This window comes from Vulpes lagopus, chromosome 2 (assembly GCF_018345385.1).
Source record: "Vulpes lagopus strain Blue_001 chromosome 2, ASM1834538v1, whole genome shotgun sequence".
NCBI classification, from domain to species: Eukaryota; Metazoa; Chordata; class Mammalia; order Carnivora; family Canidae; genus Vulpes; species Vulpes lagopus.
The window spans coordinates 103303221-103326396 of NC_054825.1; the positions used below are offsets into that span (position 1 = coordinate 103303221).

Genomic DNA, 23176 nt, shown 5'->3' on the forward strand with positions numbered 1-23176 from the left:
TCATGTGCTCTCCCTCTCTTTAAAAAGAAAATAAAGTATTGGTCATAAAGATATTCACTGGACTTGAGAAAAGAGTGGAGTGAATGAGATCCTTAACAAAGAGACAGAAAACATAAAAAAGAATCAGAGAGAAAAACTCAGTCACTGAAATTAAAAATACACTAGGTGGAGTAAATAATAGACTAGAGGAAGCAAAAGGATGGATCAGGGACAGTGTAATTAATGGAAAGCAATCAAGCTGAACAGGAGAAAGGAAAAAATAATAATTAATGAAAATAGACTCAGCAACATTATCAAGTCCAGTAACATTCACATTATAGGAATCCCAGAAGAAGAAGAGAGAGAAAGGGGGGAAGAAAAAAAGAAGTCCAGATCTAGAAGGCAAAGAAAGCCCCTAACAAAACCAACCCAAGGAGGTCCACACCAAGGCACACAGTAATTAAAATGGCAAAAAGTAGTGATATAGAGAGAATTTTAAAAACAACAAGAGAAAACAAAATAGTTATATACAAAGGAAATCCCAGAAGTTTTCAGCTGATTTTCAGCAGAAACTTTTCAGGCTAGAAGAAAGGGAAATGATATATTCAAAGTACTGAAAGAAAAAAACCTGCAGCCAAGAATACTCTATCCAACAAGGCTATTGTTCAGAACAGAAGGAGAGATAGAGTTTCCCAGACAAACAAAATTAAAGGAGTTCATGACCTCTAAACAAGCCCTACAAGAAATGTTAAAGGGGACTTTTTGAGTGGAAAGACCATAGTAGGAATAAGAAAAGTAAGCACAAAAGCAGTAAAATTAAGTATATCTATAAAAATTAGTAAAGGTATTCACAAAATAAAAGAATGTAAATCATGACACCATATACTTAAAAGTTGGTGTGGGGGGGTAAAGAATGAACTCCAACCTAAGCAACCATCAACTTAATATAGACTGCTATCTGCATAAGATGTTATACAGAAATCTAATGGTAACCACAAATCAAAAACCTATAATTGATATGAAAAAACTAAAGAGAAAGAAATCCAAGTATATCACTAAAGAAAGCCAACCAATCATGAGAGAAGAGAGCAAGAGAAGAAAAGAATAGAGAACTACAAATTAACCATAAAACAAGTAACAAAATGCAAGAAGATATACCTACCAATAATTAAATGTAAATAAACTAAATGCTCCAATCGCCAGTAGATGAATGGATAAAGATATGGCATATCTATACGGTGGAATATTATTCAGCCATAAAAAAGAATGAAATTTTGCCATTTGCAACAACATAGATGGATCTAGAGTATAATGCTAGGTGCAAAAAGTCAGAGAAAGACAAATACCATATGATTTCACTTACATGTGAAATTTAAGAAAATAAAACAAAGCGGAAAAAGGAACAAGCTGAAAGCAGACTCTTAACTATAGAAAATAAATTGTTGCTTGCCAGAGGGGAGGTGGGTGGGATGGGTGAAATAGGTGAAGGGGATTTAAGTACACTTATCACAATGAGCACTGAGTAATATATAGAATTGTTGAATCAGTATATTGTACACCTGAAACTAATATAACACTATACAGTGTGCTGTACATTACAACAGAATTAAAAATTTTTCAAAAAGAAGGACAAGGAAAGCCAAAAACCAAAAGAAACAAAAGAAAACACAGAAACAAGACCACAAAGATTAATATATTGGAATTATATAACACAAATATGAAAAAAAAGTATGATAAAAAAGCTCTTGAAAACATGGACAATTTCAGCTGCAAAAAAAATTTCAGCTGCAAATAGAAACTATAAAAAAGGAACTAATGAAAATTTTGAAGATAATAAAATGATAAAATTTAAGAACTCAGTGGAGGGGTTTAATAGCAAATTCAAAATGGTAGAAGAGTGATTGAGTCAAATAGAAGATAGTTAATAAGAAAATATTCAGACTGAAGGGCAGAGATCCAAAAGTATGAGAAGTACAAAATACAGATAAGAAATAGGAGCAAAAAAATGTCTAATATTTGTAACTAAAGTCTGAGAAAGAGTAGAGTGAGATAATCAAGCATGAGATGAATTTGTGTCATGCCAACTTAGCCAAGCTAGAACTACTTCTGCTAGAATTTCCTTCTCTGCATAAAGTAGATTAGTGAGTTACAGAAATCTCATGCAAGATTCAGAAGTCAATTAGCAGTCCTGTGCCAATGTCATTCAGAAGGTCATAGAAGGGCATAAGGTGTTGTTACATTCCATATACCTTGTCATTTACCTGCTGACTCAAACTTTATAGACTTGGGACATCAGCCAGCTCCTGTCAGATTTCCTTCTTTAGGCTCCTCAACTCCTGGGCCAGCACATGTTTACCTCCATGTCAAAAGATGCCAAATTCTTCATCAGGACATCCCATCATTAATGTTGGAATCTTGGAGGTAGGGACTAATATAGGTTCCACTCCATTCTTGTGGGCTCCCTATCTTCTCCTACTATCTATCTTTTGACTTCAGGCCATGGTACCAGAAACAGGAGAAACACCTTCCCCAGACTATTGAACCAGCTTGGCCAATTTTATAAGGTCAAATCAGTATAATAAATCTGTCTGTCTGTACATATGTCTTCCAGTGGTTCTATTTTTGTGATTAAATCTTAAAGAAAGAAGAAATAGTATTCAAAGAGGTGATGGCTGATTTTTTAAAAAAAACTGATGAAAGACATCAAAACACAGATTCAACACTACATTTTACAACTGAAACTAACATAATGTTATGTTTAGATTATACTTCCATGGGAGGGGGGGAACAGAATCAAGAATCAGATAGACTTAATTTCTAAGCATGATAATTATAGAGAAGCACACATCACATGCTAGGAAGCAAAAACAAATAGTAAATCTTAAAAAGCAACAGAACACTACCAAATGCTAGGAAGGTTGTAAAGCAATAGGAACTCTAATTCATTGCCAGTGAGAATACGAAATGGCACATCAATATGGAAGACAGTTTGGCAACACTAAACATTTTCTTATCATCCAATCCAGAAATCATGCTCCTTGGTATTTACCTAAATGAGGTGAAACATTATGTCTACACAAAAACCTACCCCTAGGCGTTTATGGCAGCTTCATTTATAATTGCTAAAGTTAAGAAGCAACCAAGATGTGCTTCAGCAGGTGAATAAGTAAACTGATAATTCAGATAATGGAATATCATTCACTGCAAATAAATAAATAAATAGATAGATAAATAAATAAATAAATAAATAAATAAATAAATAAATAAATAAATAAAAATAGTGAACTATTAAGCCATGAAAAGACACAGAGAAACCCTAAATGCACATTACTAAGTGAAGAAAGCCAATCTGAAAAGGGCTAAATACCATGTGATTCCAACTATACAACATTCTGGGAAAGGCAAAACTATGGAAACAGTTAAAAGAAAAAAAGATTGGTGGTTTCTAGGGATTGGAGCAAGGAAGGGATAAATTGGAGGGGTACAGAGGGTTTTTAGGGCAGTGACAATTCTGTATGATACTACAATGATGATACATGTCATTACACATTTGTCAAAATCTACACAACCCATAGAATGAACAACCATGGACCCCCAGGTGAACTCTAAAAGTCCTATGAAAGTGTTCCTTGAGGTGTAGACCTAAAGTAGGAAAGAGCAGTGCAATGAGAGAGATACCAACTCCACCTGTGTTTTCCTCTCTCTTGTCTACAGAGCAAAAGCCTACAGAAGGAAGGGCAACAGTCTTATTGACTCCACTCTCCTGTCCTGTGCAAGATATATGACTTTCAACAAAAAAAGAATGAGGCTTATGAAAAGGCAGGAAAAAAGATAACACAAAGAGGTGAAGTAATGATCAAAACCATACTCCGTTAAGACACAGATGTTGGAACTATGTAATAGGAACTATCTACTATAATTATTCTATATAACTATGATTAATATGTCCAAGGCTGTAATGGAGAAAGTAGAAACCAGGCAAGATCAGATGGGCAATTTCAGCAGAGGGACTAAAACTCTAAGAAAGCAGTAGATGCAAGTGCTAAAAATTAAAAAGGAAAAAAAAAACTAACAGAGAAGGTGTTCAATGAATTCATTAGTAGATACAAGCCCACTGAGGAATTAAACAGCAGGAAAACAGAAAACATGTGTGAACACACACATAGATCATATCTAAACTGCTGAGAACAAAAGAAAATGAGGAAATTTTAAAGTCATCCAGAAAAATAATACATGTTACATACAGAGGAACAAAAAGAATTAGCAGATGATTCTTTTCCCCAGAACTCATGCAAGCTAGAGGATAATGGAGTGACATCTTGAAGTGAGAAAAGAAAACAAAGTTTTCAGCCAGAATCCTCTCCACAACAAAATTCAAAATGAAGAAGAAATAAAGACTTTTTCAAATACTGAAGGCATTTGTGGCCAGCAGGTGTGCATTAGAGGAAATATTAAATAGCATTACTTAGGCAAAAAAAAAAAATAATATACATATGATACCAAACAGAAACATGGATCTACACAAAGAAATGAAGAATATTAGAAGTGGAATAAATAAAGGTTTAAAAAAATGCTTCTTCTTTTTGATTGCTTTAAAAGATAACCAACAACCTAAAGGAAAAATAGTAGCTAGATAGCATGTGTTTTATCACATATAAAAAAAAGAGAGAGAGAGAAAATGTGACAACAATGGCACAAAGGATGGAAAGAGGACTGGAGAATATACTGTTGCAACTTACTTACACTACATGTGAAATGGTATGACATTATTTGAATGTAGACTCTTATTAATTAAAGATATAAATTGTAGGCCTTAGAGTGATCACTAAAACAAAGTTTAAGTTGTACTAATAATGTCAATGGAGAACAACAGAAGTGTGTAAATGCTCACTAAACCTAAAAGAAGGCAGGAGAAAAAGGACCAAAAAGAAAGATGGAATAAATAAGAAAACAGCCAACAAGGTGACAGATTATAATCCAACCGTACCGGTGATGACGTTGAATGTGAACAGGTCAACTGTGCCAGTTATAAGACAGAAGTTGACAGATTAAATGAGAAAGTAAATTCTAACTATATGCTATCTGCAAGAAATCTCCTTTAAACACAAAGATAGGGGGGATCCCTGGGTGGCGCAGCGGTTTGGCGCCTGCCTTTGGCCCAGGGCGCGATCCTGGAGACCCGGGATCGAATCCCACGTCAGGCTCCCGGTGCATGGAGCCTGCTTCTCCCTCTGCCTGTATCTCTGCCTCTCTCTCTCTCTCTGTGACTATCATAAATAAATAAAAATTTAAAAAAAAATTTTAAACACAAAGATAGGGACAAAGTAAAAAATGAAATGAAATGAAAAATAATAAATACTGGGCAAACACTAATCAAGAGGGTGTTGAGGTGGTTACATCAATGTCAGAGCAGACTTCACACAAGGAATGTTATTAGAGATAAAGGAGGAACTCTGCGTAATGATAAAGGGGTCAATTCTCCAAGAGGATAAAACAACCCTAAGTGTATATGCACCTCAAAACACAGCTTCAAATACCATGAAGCAAAAAAATTAACTAAGAAACAGACAAATCCATAGTCATAGCTGGAGACTCCAATACTCCTCTCTCAGTAATCACTGGGACAAGGAAACAGGTGAGTAAGAATGCAGAGGATCTAAACACTATCAATTCAATCGACCTAATTGACATTTACAGAACATCGTATGCAAGTCCATGTGCAACATTCATCAAGAGAAACCATATTTGATCATAAAACAAACCTCAGCAAATTTTACATGATAGAAATCATACAAAGTATGTTCTCAGACCATAAATGGAATTAAACCAGAAATCAACAATGGAACAAAATCTGGAAAATCCCTACACGTTTGGAAAGACATAGTATGATTCTAAATTATCCATGAGCCAAAAAGGAAGTCTTAAAGAAAACTAGAAATTTTTGAATTGAATGAAAATGAAAACAGCATATCAAAATTTGTGAGATGCAACCAAAGCTGTGTCTAGAGAGACATGTATAGCATTCCATGCTTATAGTAGAAAAGAAGGTCTCGAATCCATAAGCTAAGCTTAATCCTTATCAAACTAGAAAAAGGTAAATTAAACCCAACACAAGCATAAGGAAATAAAGTGCAGAAATCGATGAAATTGAAAACAGAAAAATGAAAGCATAAAGACATTTTCCGAAAAACAGAATTTGACGAAATTCATCATCACCAGACCCACTCTACAGGAAATTGCTAAAACAAGTTTTCAGGGAAATACAAACTGATACATGAAATCAGAGATACAGAGTATTCATCTCCTGTCCTACTATAATAATCTACCACAAACATAGTGGTTTCTAAATATGTAAAATGTATCTAAATGCATCATTGAACAGTTTGGGACACTGGAAGTCCAAATTGGTCTCACGGGTCACAGGGCTAAACCCCAGGGGCAGGAGGGCTGCATTACTCAGGGGGCTCTAGGGAGAACCCATGTCCTTGCCTTTCCAGCTTCCAGGCCTCACGCCTTTCCTGGATCATGGCCTCGTTCCTCCACCTGTAAAGCCAGCTCTTTGGACTGCCAATTCTCTCATGCTCCCTCTTCTGCCTCCATCCTCCACATTTAAGAAGTCTTATGATTCCACTGGCCAGTGAGATAATCCAGGATAATCTCCCTATTTAAAAGTCAACTGATTAGCAACCTTAATGCCTCTCTGTCACAGAACCTCACATAGTCACAGTTTCCAGAGATCAGGGTGCATGCCAGGGGCATTGTTCTGTCTACCATGTGCAGAAAGAAATGAAGGACAAGACAAGGGACAATTATAAGGGGAAACTAATAGACCGCTGACTCCTAAAACAGTAATGACAGGGGTTTTTAAAATATGGAGAAATAAGGTACATGAAAAAAATAGCACAACAGGCAAGATCAGACGTAAATGGAATTCAACTTTTTAAGGCCTGTGCATCATCCAGGGAGAGGGGTTTATATGACTCTATGCTAGATCTTAATAAGGCAGTGCTGCTGTAATCTCCAGGCCCTTGAGTAGCCAGTTAAAGAAAGCATAACTTGGGCAGCCCGGGTGGCTCAGTGGTTTAGCCCCGCATTCAGCCCAGGGCATGATCCTGGAGACCCAGGATGGAGTCTCACATTGGGCTCCCTGCATGGAGCCTGCTTCTCCCTCTGCCTGGGTCTCTGCCTCTCTCTCTCTCTCCTCTCTGTGTATTCTCATGAATAAATAAATAAAATCTTTAAAAAAAAAAGAGAGAGAGAAAGAGAGAATGGATAACCACCAACACAGACAGGACATGGAATCATTTTTAAATATCTAATAATCCAAAGAACAGGCAAGAATGGAAATAAAAACAAGCACAGAACAAATGGGACAAACAGAAAACAAATTGCAAGGTGATAGATTTTTTTTGCCATTTGGGAAACCTATGGCCAGAAAATTTATGTTCATTTCCCACAAGCCCAGGGCTTCTTAGTTGCAGGGAGCAGAGAGCAGGCCCGAATGCCCATCCCTCTCAGCCCAAGCCTAGGGCGCCCAGGCCTGGCCACCTCTAGAGAGTTCCTGTCCCTCGCCTGGGCCTTGCCTGAGAGCTCTCGCAGACCAGGCCTCCTGCCTCTAAGCTGCCCACGTCTTCCTGGGACTGTTTCAGCTTGCTGAAAAGTTCTTTGTTTCTATAATTGCATACTGTGGTCATTGCCACAATGTCAAATAAGATTTACTTACATCTGAAGTGACCATGAGCGAAGGTCTGTACCCGTGTCCTATTCTGGTGGCAGCCGAGCCTGGCTGCTCGGGGTATGGCAGGAGCACTGCGGAAACGTGTCTCACAGTGCAGGGAATTACACACCTCAAGTGAAGGAACATTCCCAGGCACAGCAGAATCCACTCTGCACTCGGGAACATCCCACGCACAGCCCTGAACACTTGCATTAGCAGCAATTTATCTCAGGTCATACAAACTCAGAGCAGCCCTGAATTTGCACTCAGGGATGAAAGGGGAGGTGGGGAAAGGAGGAAGGAGAAAGAAAATAAATCTGGTTTTGCCTGCTAGACAGAGAGACATCTCTAGGAGAGGCCGGTGCTCTGTGACTTTGTTAAAAACCAGTGACCAATGCACGTGCTCCAGTTAAATATTTTGCTTTCATTCTCTAAAACCCAACAACAAACAGAAAAAAGTGGGGACAGCCAACAGTTGAAAAACAGGTGAAGGACATGTGGGAAGGGGCACTGTGAACACGACTCCCCAGCAAGCAGGCCTGGGTGGGGCTTACTTGATTTCAGCTATAGTGAAAATCAAGTAGCATTTAAAAATCCCAAATTTGGGCAGCCCCGGTGGCTCAGCGGTTAAACGCCACCTTCAGCCTGGGGTGTGGTCCTGGAGACCCGGGATCGAGTCCCACGTTGGGTTCCCTGCATGGAGCCTACTTCTCTCTCTCTCTCTCTCTGCCACGAATAAATAAATAAAATCTTAAAAAAAAATAAAAATCCCAAATTTTTGGAGACTTTTGTCTCCCAACTGCATCCAGGGAGGGGGAATGTACCCAGGGAGAGGCACACAGGGCAGATGGCAATTAAGGTGTGATGCAACAAATCTATTTTTTATCACAGTTTGCTTGATTTTTTTTTCAAGGGTTTTCATGCTCTTACCAAAAAGAATCATTACACAGTGATAGAAGACTTCAAGGTTTTTTCAAGGACCTCCAATAACATCAAATATTTGCATATTTTAGGATACTCAGGGTAACAAGAAATGATTAATCTCTGACGAGACGTGTTTTAGGTTTATTTGCAGCCTATGCAGCCTGAGCATTATCTGACAATTTTTAGGGGGGCGGGGCAAAGGGAGAGGGAGAGAGAATCTTAAGGAGCCTAACGCAGGGCTTGATCTCACAAGGCTCAGATCATGACCTGAGCTAAAACCAAGAGTCACACGCTTAACCAGCTGAGCCACCCAGGCACACCTGCAATGAGCTATTTTAAATCCCACTGTGTAGGGATGCCTGGGTGGCTCAGCAGTTGAGCATCTGCCTTTGGCTCAGGTCATGATCCCAGGGTCCTGGGATTGAGTTCCACATCGACTTCGCATGGAGAGGGGAGCTTCTCCCTCTCCCTATGTCTCTGCCTCTCTCTGTGTGTCTCTCATGAATAAATAAAGTCTTTTTTAAAAAATCAAAACAACAAATGCCACAGTATAAATTGAAAAATAACCATGTCCATTTTTTTTGCCATAATCTCACCTCAAGGGACTGCCCAGCTATGAATCTGTTAGTTCTCAACCCTTAAAAAGTCACTAATTTCTCTGGTTTCAGAGAAATGTTCATATGGATCATCATCACCTGTGAGGTTGTATAAAATGAAGATTCCTAGGTTTTCCACCCCCAAAACCTGATTCACTACATAAGGGACAGAGCCCATGCATGTGGTCCATAGATCTAAAACACTCAGCAAGATGATATTTGATGTTTATTCCAGCTCTAGTATTGCATGATAATGCCATTTACAAGCGGGGCTACAGCTCGAAGTGGTATCATGAAGCCAATATTGCTATCAACACAAGTCAAAACAAAGCATCTATGAAGAAATAAAAATTTTAGGGAAAGAACTTTGGGTCCGTAGCAAATATTGATTAATTTTTCAGCACTTTACATTGAAACAACTAGACAACTTAAAAACACATTATTTTAAGTGTCTTCATATTCAATCTTTAAAGTGAAAGATTTACTTTTAAACAGAAAAATGTGCATTTAACCATCCGGATGAAAAATAACATCCTTTGCACAGTTGTTTTCCTGCGAATTGGGCTTTTTATATTAAATGCATTTTTACATTAGATATTTAACATAGAATAAAGACCAGAATCAATCTTTAAAGTATGTGGGAGATAGTGTGGCTTAAGAGCACCAGGAATCTTGCTGATCATCATCAATGCCCAACTAGCACCTCCAGAATTAACCTTCCCCCAGCCCGGGTAAAACCTGAAATTCTGCAATGACAGTTTTATTCCTTTGTTTTTAACTCATGCTCATGACTCATGACTCCAGCGGATTTGCAAATGTCCACGAGGAGCTAATCTACTAAATCCTGAGTGGCGATAACTAGCTCCAAACAATCGTGCTTCTAGCCCCTTCCATGCAGACATTGGTCATTGATCCTGGAGCTCTTCCCTCTGAGCCGAGATGAGGCTACAAAAGCTTCTTCAGGTTAGTACTCAGGCAGCTACTTCCGTTTGACTGGAGTTGCCCTCAATCTTATCTGTCACTTACAATATTCGTTCAATAAACCTTTAATGCACTTCACTATGTGCCAGACAGGATGTTCAGATGATCTTCTGAGAAGAAGCTAAGGAAGGGCAGCAGTAACATACTAAAGGCATCAAAGACAAACTTCACCCTACTTCACATTTGTGCCAAGAGTTGGCCGTGGTAAAGACAAAGATTCTTCCTGTTGATAGGAAAATGGATATGGAGATTGTACTATATCCAGAGTAGAATAATATCCAGCAAAAAATTAACTGCAGCTACATGCTACAACATCAATGAATCTTGGAACACAAGTGTTTAAGAGGGAAAAAGGGGGGGAGGCTAGTTTCAGAAGACTATGAGGAATATTGAGGAATGGGGGGAAAGCATGTAAGTGGACATGTGATATTATCAATGTTCTATTTATTGGGTTGTGTGGTGGGTCCTTAGGTATCTATTATATTATGATAAAAATAACATCCATAAAAAAATAATAATAACATCCATGTATGGATTAGTAATGAGACAAGAACTGTGGTTAATCCAGTTATGTGCTCTGGGATCCATTTGAAGGAGAAAGGACACAGTGTAGCAATTTTGTCGAGAAAGCCAGACTAAGGATCTAAGCTACTGTCTACAGACTCCTTGGACCGACCTCAGGAATCTGCCTCACCACAAGAATTCTTTAAGGATAGGAAGCAACCTAGACCAGAGACATTGCAGAAAGAGCAATGCATGAAGTTCAACAGACTGGTTTGAAAAAAAAAAAAATTCTGGAAGCCAAAAAGTCTTGAACCATTCCAACAAATCATTTCACGTTATTCATATTTTCTTTACTTTCGAAGGGAAGTTTGGAATACCCTAAGGAGCACTTTAGTTCTGAAATTGCTGGAGTAAATAAAAGAAATGTTACATAACTCATTTCTAAAAGAACAAGAGAACTATATTAACAGATTGACAGTATTCATAGGTTAATTAGGAAATCTGTTGGTGCTGTTAAGAAACTTGGCATATTTTAATTTAGATTGACGTTCCTCAAGATATAGGTATAAGTGATGTTCATTCAACAATAGTGAGATGTCACACAGTCTGTAAGATACTGATGTCTGGAGAGTGCTTACAGTCGAGCAGTATGTAAAATGTGTTCTGGATCACTAGGGATGTTTTTTCATCAAACTTAGGTCTTTGAAAGTATTCAGGTTGGCAAATTGATGCACCGTTGAGAAGAACTGAAAGAAAGGAGTTAAAAAGAAAAAGGGCTTTTGAGCTGATTAGAAACTATTTACAGAGGAACCATGTCACCACTGTCTTCCCATGGCCAACATTTTAAACACGGCCACCACAGCTGCAAGAGAAGGTTAGGAATGCCCTCTTCATTATTCAGGATGTTATCTTTTGAACTGAATCTTTAAGAGTCGGATGAGAGAATAGATCATTGGCGGGAGCACTGAAAACATCTCTATATAGTCACCCAGAAACCAAGACTTTCAGAAAATGGTTGCCTCCCAGAGTTTTTGCCTAATGACCTCACTTAGTCCTCACAACCAACATATGTGATGAAAACTCTTCCCCCCCACAATTCCAGACCACTCTTAAGAGAGATTTTTTTTTAAGTCATAGAGCTACAGAGCTGCACAGCTAACAGGAGAGCCAGATCTACTGGACCCCAAAGCCCCAGTCCTGAGGGACAGGTGCTGGCTGAAGAACAGCCCTCAGAAGATTTCTGATTGGGTGGCGCCACTGCGGTGGGGGAGGGGAGGCCTGGACGGATGGTCAGGATGCAGACTTCTACTGGAATCCTTGTCTGTACTGTGGCCCTGCCTTCAGCTGAGCCTGGCATCCCCAAGCCTAAGGTCTCTGCTTTGCCTCTCAGCCCTAGCACTGGCCTCCTGCTCAACAGGGAGGCAGACTCAGCGCCCTCGGGGGACAAAAAAAGGACGCCCATCAGTCAGGAGGGTGATCACTGCTGCAGAGAAAGACTTTCAGCCAATCCAGTTTTTGCCCCCACCTGCAACTCCAGGAAGTCGCAGTAACTAATTGCTGATGCTCCCCCTAGATCAGTAAGTAGCTCACCTCAGCCTGCGTCTGAGTTTCTCCCCTGATCAGCTTTCTCCTGCCTGCCAGATCAGTAACTACTATCTCTCTGACTTAGAGCCTCCAAACTGTGGTTGCTTGTAGTGAGCATCCTCCACTGCTCTCTTTGTCCTTGTGGGTCTAGGCCTTTTTGGTGCCTATATTATCATTTTAATGTGGTTTTCAGAGAAAGCAGCTATAAACACATTTGTTCCATCTGCCATGCTCAACTGGCTCTTCTGAAACAAAAATATGTTCATGGACAAGAAAAATGTGTGCCTAAACCCTTATGTGATCTAAGAGTTTTACACAGAGCCTACTTGCAACATGCAAAACATTAGCCCCCACCCCTCACCACAAGCTCTAATTGTAAACAGGTGAGCCGTGTTCCTTACTGCAGACATTTTTCTCGAATATGACCACCTACACTTATACAGTCTCTTTTCAAGCTTGGAGAAGGAAAAGTGAGAAAAGCCAATGCCAGCCGCCCGCAGTTGTTCGTGTCTCCAGTAAAAAGGCCATCATTTGCAGCATGAGTTAGACTATTTGTCACAAAGCTTGGATGCTGTTATTTTAGGCTAAGACTATGAAATGGTGCAGCATTACAGAATCGCACCACTGCCAGAGCTCTGGACATTTGGTAACTTCTAAGATTTAAAACTATAAAACAGAGGAATATCTCCCTTGTAAACAGCATGGATGCAATTTCTCACCTGATCCTTTAATACCACAACTAAGTTAACCAATCCAGTTGTCTGGGTTGTGTTTCTGATGCCCAGCAGGAGAACTTCATGACTTCTGACACTAACTGAATGAGCAGTTGCCTCATGTGGCCCTGATGCCTGCCATGGAAACTGAGAAGGTAGAAGAGACTGGAGCAGACCATAACCTCAGAGCCTAGGGCCCGGATGCTTCTCTCATGCCCACCAGAAAAGAAAAGCTATAACAAAAGCAATCGTACAAGATGCCACCTCTGTTGCTCACCCTCACGATAGGAGACCCTTGGGGAACCTTGTCCTGAGAGCCTCAGTTCATTTGTCAATCCTTCGTCCATTGGAAACTGTAAGGTCTACACCATTCCATTTCCCAAAGAAAATTCATATAAATAACAATAAAGAACAGGAATAAAATGGGAAGATGTGCTGCAGATTTTTAGCATCTTGATTTCTTATCATGGATCTTCTGCATCCTTGCTCCTTTGAAATATTCTTCCTGCAGTATAGAGAGAGCCCACCTGAGAGAGCTCCACAGAAAAAAAAGGATAATCACAAGTGGATTTCTTCACTGTTAATCATCTCAGACACAAAAGGGAAGGGAATAAAGTTGTTCAACATAATATGTCTTCAGGGAAATGTAAATTAAGACAATAGTGAGATACCACTGCACCCCATTAGGATGACCAACGTCCAGAGCAATGACAACACCAAATGCAAGTAAGGATATGGAGCAACAAGAATTTTCATTCATTGCTGGTAGGAATGCAAGCATTGCAGCCAATTTGGAGGACGGTTTGGCAATTTCTTACAAAACTAAACATACTCTTACCATACGATCTAGCAATCATGTTCCTTGGTATTTACCTAAATGAAATGAAACATTATGTCTACACAAAAACCAACCCATAGATGTTTATGGCAGCTTTACTCATAATTGTCAAAACTAGGAAGCAACCAAGATGTCCTTTAGCAGGTGAATGAATAAATTGTAGTAACCCAGACAATGGAGTAACATCACTGCTAAAAAGAAGTGATCAAAGGACGATGGCTGGATGGCTTAGTGGTTGAGCATCTGTCTTTAGTTCAGGTCGTGATCCCGGGATCGTGAGATGGAGTCCCACATTGGGCTCCCCACAGGGAGCCTGCTTCTCCCTCTGCCTATGTCTCTGCCTCTCTCTGTGTGTCTCTCATGAATAAATAAATAAAATCTAAAAAGAAGAAGTTATCAAGCCATGAAAAAACACGGAGAAACCAAACCTTAAATGCATATTACTTAAGTGAAAGAAACCAATCTGAAGCTGATCTGAAAAGACTACCCACTATATGATTCCAACTATACAACATTTTGGAAAAGGCAAAACTATGGAGACAGTTTAAAAAAAAAAAAAAAAAGACTGGTGGTTGCTAAGGGGTTGGGGCCAGGAAGGAATGAACTGGAGGAGTGGAGAGGAGTTTGGGGGCAGTGACACAATTCTGTATGATACTACAATGATGGATACGTGTCATTATACATTTGTCAAAACCTACACAACCTATACATAAACTATAATGATGTGTCAATGTAGGTTCATCAGTTGTAAAAAAAAAAAAAAAAAAAAAAAACATACACTCACATGCAGAATGCTAGTCGTAGCAGAAGTTGGGAGAAGGAAGGCCAGGGGGTATATGGAAAATCTGCCTTCTGCTCAGCTTTGGAATTAACCTAAAAAACTACTCTAAAAATTAAAGTCTTATTGTTTTAAGCAAATTCATCTCAGCCCACTAATCAGGTTCCATCCGCAGAACTTAACCAAGCATAGTCTCCTTTCCCTATGTCCTAGAGAGGGAGACTGTCACTGTTCAATCTTCTGAAAAGAAGGGCAGAATGATGCAAGGAAGCCAGGAACAGAGGGAGAAGCCTCATCAGCTGAGGGCTGAGAAACCAGGAGAGGTGGTAACTAATTGTTACTAGATTAGTTTTCTATTATTGCCTGCCAGATTAACATCAACATGATGGCTTCACACAACACACCTTTATTATCTCATAGTTTCTGTATGCCAGGAGTATGCCAAGGCTTAGCTGGTTCCTCAACTCAGGGTTTCACGAGGTTGCTATCAAGATGCCAGCTGGGCTGCATTTTATCGGAGACCTGAGGGGGGAAAGATTCACAACCAAAGTTGCTGGCAGAATGAGTTTCCTTGCAGGCATAGAACTCATAGCCGCCTGCTTCCTCAAGGAAAGTCTCTGACCTCAGGGAAGGTTCTAGTCCCTCCTTTAAGGGCTTTCACCTGATTAAGTCAGACCCATCCAGGACAATCTTTTTTATTAACTCAAAGTCAACTGATTTGGGATCTTAATTACAAAATCTGTTCATCTTTGCCATATAACATGAACACAGGGGTGACATCTCATCACTGTTGCTATATTTCATTGGCCAGAAGCGAGTCACAGTTTCCATGAACACTCAAGGGGATCATGCAAAGAAGTGACTCACTGGGAGTCACCTTATGGAATGTCCACCACAATTACTCCATATTTTCGTTAGTAGAAAATAAAAAGAGCTGTTGTGAAGGATTTTTGACCAATGTCAGTCTCTTGGGTTTCTGAATCATTTCCTCATTAAGCTATAAAAAGAACAGATTAATTAATTTATGGCCTGGCTAAGAAAGCAGAGTCTCTCCTAAACTTTGGCCGAGAAAGGTCTTTGAATATGTCCATTTGGAAAAACAGCACAAAATGTCATAAACACTCTGGCTGACTTTTGGCTGCTAGTCACACAAACCAGTGAAAAATGGCTGGACAACAAGCCTATAAGATGAACAGTTGTAATACTTTAAAAACATGTCCTGCACTATTCTCTTCACCCTTCCAAACATATACACCACCACCGCCACCACCCCAGTCTGCTCCATTGGAGGCATCTGTCTGTCTGGAGGATGGTTAGAATTTGTTATCAAGAGAATGCCAAGAGAAAGAACTTGGCCTTTGACATGCACAAATGGTTTTTGGATTGGGTTTGTTTTATTTTTTTTCAACAAGAAAATAAGTTTAAAGAATAGGCTACTCTCAGGGAGGTGGATAGGGGGATGGGATAACTGGGTGACGGGCACTGAGGGGGGCACTTGATTGGATGAGCACTGGGTGTTATATGTTGGCAAAGTGAATTTACATTTAAAAAATGTAAAAAAAAAAAAAAAAGAATAGGCTACTCTTTTAGGAAAAGATTGTCTATATTCCTTAACTCCCTCCCTGCACCACTCTTGGTTATCAGAGCAGTTTGGCATTTTAGTAGACAGGCCCTGGCCTGAGAAACAATGGACCCTCCTTGGAGCTCCAGCAGCAGGAGGAGGTCCCAGAGCAGGCTGCATGGACGATGCAGCTGAGAGCATCCCAAGTCAGGGAGTCCAGCCAGCCAGGCTGAAGCTGCCCCCGCCACAAATGTCACTGTGAATATCCTGGGCAAGCTGCTGCCAGCTGTGGCAGGGACATTGCTCTCGGGCCAGAGGAAGCAAACACGCTGTTTCCAAGGACCCCAACTTTTCCCAGCCACTCTGAGCTAGGCTAAGCCATGTGTCTGCCCGTGCCTGGATATTATCTTAAAAAGAGAAGCAGGAAGGAGAGGCTGGGGAATGGACCACATGGAAAGAATGCTCCCATTCATATGAAACATTAGCCCACAAAACAATACTATATATTTTCTATTGGTACAACTCTATGTATGTAAGTTCATAGCAATGGGTACAGATCCACATGTCCCAACCCCAGAGCAAAGGAGCTGAGCCTGACCATCGGCCAAAGGAGCAAATTGACCAAATACAGATTTCAGAATTATAGACGTAATCAAAACTTAATTCATAAAAAGAATCATTGGAGGATTTAAAAAAAAAATACACATTCTCTGGCCCTACCCCGAGACAGTGTGATCCCGTCTCTGCTGGGTGGGGGACCAGGATTCTGCAGGATTAATAGGGATCTCAGGAACGTCCACGGGGAGAGACCCACACCCGTCTGAGGACCTTTTCTGAGTTTTCTGAGTTTCTGAGTTTTCTGAGTTTCCGAACTGCTGCACAAGATTTTGTTTGTTGCAACTGATTAACTAAACTTTGTCAATAACAGGCCTGAGGTCTGAGTCATATCTGAACGATCTCAAGGTCTGCCAAAGCAGAAAAACACCTGCCTCCAACTCCAGCAGTGAAAACATTCTCTACTAGAATGTGAACTCTAGGAGAACAGGGGCTTCATCTGTTTTGCTCATCCTGCGCTGCCAGAGCCTAGAACGCGACCCGTCACAGAAGGCCCTCGATAAATATGTGACAAACGCATGAATGGATGAATGCTTGAATGATGAACCTGCAAACCTCTCATACCCCTAACAGTAAGTCAAATAGGCAAGTACAAGAGATCAGTCATATCACATTTTAAGGGGTTTATTCCATTCCCCTTTACTCGGCTCAAATACGAATAAAATTGCTTCTCCTTCTAAAGTAGCTGGGCCTCACGATCAGCCTCCCCAGTGCTAACCTGGCACCCAGCCACATGTACCACCAAAGAAACATAAACCAGACTCCAAAACTCCTTGCAAAGCCACATTTTTACTGATGACTCTAAAAGAGTCCCCAACTGGGGCCTCACATGACAAACAAGGAGCAAAACTTCCCCCAAATCCCATTTTCCTATTTTTCCCCCAGAAGTCTTCACACTACACAGTGGCTCCCTCCCAGACACCTCCTGCCTTCCTCTCCTCTCCCCACACACCTGCCTCCTCTGGCCTTCCTGATCCTTTTCACTCTTCAGAGAAGGAATTTCATAGGCTTTGAAATTACAGCATTACATCCACACTCTTTTTTTTTTCCAAAGGTTTTATTTATTTATTTATTCATGGGAGACACAGAGAGAGGCAGAGACACAGGCAGAGGGAGAAGCAGGCTCCAGGTACGGAGCCCGATGTGGGACTCGATCCTGGGACTCCAGGATCACGCCCTGGGCCAAAGGCAGACGCTTAACTGCTGAGCCACCCAGGCGACCCCATCCACACTCTTCATACAACTTAAGCCCTCTGTGCCCTGGGGCTCTCCCTCACCCAATTTCCAGATTAGCTGAAGAGAGGTCCAGGAATGGGGCATTCCAAGAAAAAGCTCCCCAAAGGCAAGAGAGGTGCAAGCACCACAAATTATTTGACATTAATAGTTTTTCCCTGTGATAGGTCAATGCAAGATGTGGCATCTACCTTGTTTTCAAGACCCAGTGCCTTGGGACACCTGGGTGGCTCAGTGGTTGAGCATCTGCCTGTAGCCCAGCACATGATCCCAGGGCCCTGGGATCGAGTCCCACATTGGGTTCCCCACAGGGCCTGCTTCTCCTTCTGCCTATGTCTCCGTGTCTCTCATGAATAAATAAATAAAATCTTTTAAAACATTTTAAAAGGTCCAGTGCCTTTGTTTCCCAAATCACCACCCCCGTTCACCAGCCCACCAGGACTCTGCTTCAATGTCAACTCTATTATTCTGCACTTATTATGTTGTGCAATTGCTCTCAATCTGTTTTGTGTGCTTCCACCCCACCCAGCCCTCCCCGGGCAGGTGATAAGATTCTTGAGGGCAGATGCTTTGCCTCTTCATACCATTTGGATTCCTTCCACAGCTAATGTCCATGTATTTGCAGGTCAGGTGCTGGACAATATTTGCTAATTTCCTAAAGGGCCTCAGGTAGAACTTCCGCCTTGCTTTTCCAGAAAGAATATGCCTGGGAAGTAAAAAGGCAATCAAGTCATCTCTGAATACAAAGGGACAACTGTGTATGTAAATATATGATAGGAATAGTCATTCAAACATGAAATTGATCCTGGAGGACTCATAAAATAAACTGTAGGCGATCTGAACGTCTCCTGTGGATTACCAGCCAATTAATTCCACTGACACTGTACGAGGAATGGTTTATATTAAAGCAGGTTTGGAAAGTAGGCGATGGTAAGTCATTGCCCATTATCCACTTTCTCCTAATGTGAGAAGTGTGTCTGGCTACTGGGCCCGATTTGTATCCCTGGCTATGCCCTGTGGATAAACCCCAGCTGGAAGGGATTATGGCTGAGGAGCCCCGATTCAGGGAATTTATCTTTTCCTTCTAGCCCCCAAAATACCTGAGCAAGAGCTACCAGAGGAGGAGGAGGAGAAGATCAGTATGGCATAAAGGAAGATCTTAGCAGGGGTTTTAGATCATTAGTACGGAATAGTGCAAAATAGTCAAATGCAAGAAGAAAGTAGGTCAGTGGGAAAGAACGGATAGACTCCCAGCAAAAACCACGTGTGCTTTTCCACCCCCGTGCAAAGCCATTCCCGAGAGTCGAAGCAAATGTTGTTGTTGTTGTTTTGCACTGTACGCACTGTCTGAAATGCAAATCGGCTGCAACTAGCCTTGCAGGCCAGCAAGAGCAGTGAGAACCCTGAGCCCTCCGAGCAGTGTCAAGTGAGGTTCACGCAGAGCAAAATTAATGCTGTAAACGAGACACAAAGTTCACTGATGAGCAACTCTCTCATGGGCAATTACCTCTTCTCTTCTCTCTCCTTCCTTTTTATTTTTATTTTTTTTTATTTTTATTTTTTTATGCCGTAGCGTTAAGGTATAGTAGGCAACAGAGGGTCTGAAGAAGACTGCAGTTTCATTTGGTCTGCCAAAGAAGGCAGCTTTCATGCATTTTCTGAGGTGTGCATAATTACAGGTGCAGTTAATGTGCTTAAGAGCTTAGGGGAAGCAATTGTATATGAAAGATAACTTCCTCGCAGACAGCTTTATTACAGCCGGGCCCGGCTGCCTCTCAGCTCCGGAATTATGCACACCTCTCCCTCCTCCCCACCCTTGTGTCCTAGAGGTGCTCTCAAAGATGTGGAACCTGTAGAAATATTTGACTGGGAGTGTGCAGGGCCCCGAGACTTATGCACACACCTAATACATCTCCTGGAATCTCACAGGACTCGCCGATGAAGAGAAGACTTGGGGGCAGGCCTCGGACAGAAGCTGCTAGCGAGAAATGCCTTGATGGATGAAAACCCATGGCGAGCAACCACCCGTAACAATTTTAAGAACGCACATGAGGGGGACGCCTGGGTGGCTCAGCAGTTGAGCATCTGCCGTCGGTTCAGGGCATGATCCTGGGGTCCTGGGATCAAGTCCCACATCAGGCTCCTTGTGTGGAACCTGCTTCTCCCTCTCCCTGTGTCTCTGCATATCTCTCTCTCTCTCTCTCTCTCTGCATCTCTCATAAATAAATACATAAAATCTTTTTAAAAAGAAAAAAAAAGAAAGAACACACATGAAGTGCCCCGTGCAAGGCACCTTCCAGTGGAGTTGGGATCACAGTTGCAGCCCCACAGACGCAGAGGCCCATTGTCAGCACCCTACCAAAGTCCTGCTAAAGTCCTTCCATCTAGGACCAATGGAGACAAGCTGCTGTTGGCTGTTCCACGATGTCCCTTCTCTGCAGGGTAACACTGTGTGAGGCATATTTTCTCCGTCAGGGACTACTGGCTCAGAATTGGGAAAAAGATGCCAGGATGTCAGTAAGGAAACCACCATGGCTCTTTTGGCTTGTACCAACAAGCAGGACTGGGGTCAAGTCTAATGAAAGGAAATAGAGAGCCAGAAGGAAAAGGGGAGAGCACGAAGGAATAGGGCATCAACCCACTGAGGCAGGTCCCTCGCTACCCCCCGTCTCTCTGCTTTTGTCTGTCTCTCCCCTTGCCTACTCTCTCTCTCTCTCTCTCTCTCTCTCTCTCTCTCTCTCTCACACACACACACACACACACAAAGAGATGTGCCAAAACAAACACACAATGAGGACAAACAACACAAAGATACAGAGAACCATACACTGAAAGGCACAGACATAAAGATACACAGAGAAGCTTCAACTTGAACTTCTGCCCTTTCAAGAATGAGTCAGACCAACTATCTTTAAAAAAAAAAAAAAAAAAGGTTAAAACCAGTTGTGTTTTTGTGAATGTAAGCACAATTAATCACATCATCTCTTGGTACTTACTACATGTTCTGACCAAAATGGAGCTAAGAACACTCTGTCCCTTCCACACATGTTGTTAATGGTCTGGAAGAAGCAACAGACCATGGACTAGACTACGCGGGACAGTTTATAGCTTCTATTTCCCAGTGTCTTTCTAACAATTAATTGTCTTTAGCTTTTTTTGGAGAAGCAAGAAGAGAGTTTAGTCCATGACTTGTTTTCTTAGTCTATTACCTGTTTCTCATTTAACTAAGGCCCACTGACACAGCTTTTTATTTGTATCCCTTCCCCTTAGAGAATACTTGCCCTTTATAGTCAACAATACTGTATGATAAACTTCAAAGTTGCTAAAAGACCAGATCTTAATTGTTCCTACCACCAAAAAAAAAAAATGGTAATTGTGCATCATGATAAAGTATTAGCTAATGCTACAGTGGGATCACATTATCATATTACTCAATTTTACATGCCAGTTAGGTTCCATCTTTAAAAATATTCCTCTTTTCAAAGAATCCAACACTATCTCCCTTCAATACCAGTTACTCCCATGCCACAGGGTTTCAAAATACTGTATTAGGTTTTGCCATGAACAAAAAGACCTAGGATGATACTGTTCATGTTGCTTAACCCAGTGCTACAGAAGCACCAATGAGAATGGTCATTCTGCTTTTCCACCCTAGTGTGTAGCTTTCATCCTCAATGTCACCTCATGGCCCAAAATGACTGATGGACCACCAGCCATGGAAAGGCTAGACAGGACCTTTCATAACTGACTCAATTCTCCTTAAGTAGCTTTCCCAGATGTTCCCTACAAATTTATATATGATACACAGATTGAGAGAGAGAGAGAGAGAGAGAGAGAGAGACATACATATACAGTCAAAACTTAGCCACATGAGTGTATCTCACTATAAGGAAAACCAGACAATTTGGTCTTTTGACTGAGCACGTGGTTGCCACAAGCTAAATTAGGATTCTGCTTTTAAGGAAGAAGGGAAGATTGGCTATTGGGAAATAACTGATTCAGTCATGTTTTACACAGAGCCTAAACATTTTCATTCACTCAACAAATGTTCATTGAATGTCAACTCTGTGCCGACTGTCCTCAGCAGAGTCCACATCTGGCCCTCAGGAAACCCTTGCATCCTGACCCTGACAGACGCCAGCCATGCAGGCTGTTCCGGGCAGCCTTGTGTTTGTTTGTTAAAAATTTATTTATTTATTCATGAGAGACAGAGAGAGAGAGAGAGAGAGAGAGAGAGAGAGGCAGAGACACAGGCAGAGGGAGAAGCAGGCTCCACACAGGTAGCCCGACATGGGACTCGATCCCGGGACTCCAGGATCATGCCCTGGGATAAAGGCAGCCGTAAACCACTGAGCAACCCGGGCTGCCCCAGCCTTGTGTTTGTGATATGCCTCAGACAGAGGCAGCCACATCCCACACTTCAGTCTTCCCTTTGCAGACGTTCAGTTCCTATGTCCCCAGACACCAGGAGACACATGTCACATCCTTTGAAGGATTCTCCTGAAGGACCCCAACATAGCCTGAGGCATGGGGAAACACTGAGGGTCAAGTGGGAACACAGCACACTGATGTTCTCTCCCAAGAATTACTCACTATTAGCCTTTTGCCTCGGAGGTGATTTTGAACTGTATTTTCCAGAATTCCCTTTCCTGTATGGCTCTGCACTAGGCTGGCCACAAGACACAATTTGTACAAGACATAGAAGGTGGAAGTGGAGCACCAGCCGACATTGTTGTGTCCTGAAGGCATCCTGGTTGCTCCCATGGATGCTCACCTCATTGCCACAGGGCAGCACTGACATGCGCAGCTTCTCCACTTGCCATGAGATCCCCATCAGCTTCTCCAGGTCCTGGGCTGAGGGGGTGTGCTGCTCCCTGGCAGAGGGCACCAGAATTTCCTGTGGCCACGTGCAGCATTGGGCTGGAGTCTATGAGTCAGACGCAGGTTCCCATTTGCCCTCAGAAGTTTCAGCTGTCCTCAGGGATCCCCATTCATCCTCAGTTTCATTTTCTCTTATTTTTCATTCACATGCACATCTGTCTCACTGCCAGTCCAGCCAATGCTCCACAACTTCAAGCCCAACCACAGATGTGGAGCCAGAGCATGCAGGGCAGACTCCCACGGCTGCGCAAGGTCCAGCCCTGCAAGACTTC

The 23176-nt window shown here is 41.6% G+C and overlaps 1 long non-coding RNA gene across 1 annotated transcript in view; it reads right to left on the reverse strand.

Annotated features, from left to right (window-relative positions):
* Nucleotides 1-18728, reverse strand: part of LOC121485408 — a 34197-nt gene extending 15469 nt beyond the window's left edge. Inside the window, exon 1 of the long non-coding RNA XR_005986273.1 lies at nucleotides 18608-18728. This is a non-coding gene — a long non-coding RNA (uncharacterized LOC121485408). The remainder of the gene's footprint in view (nucleotides 1-18607) is intronic.
* Between the last annotated feature and the right edge of the window lie 4448 nt (nucleotides 18729-23176).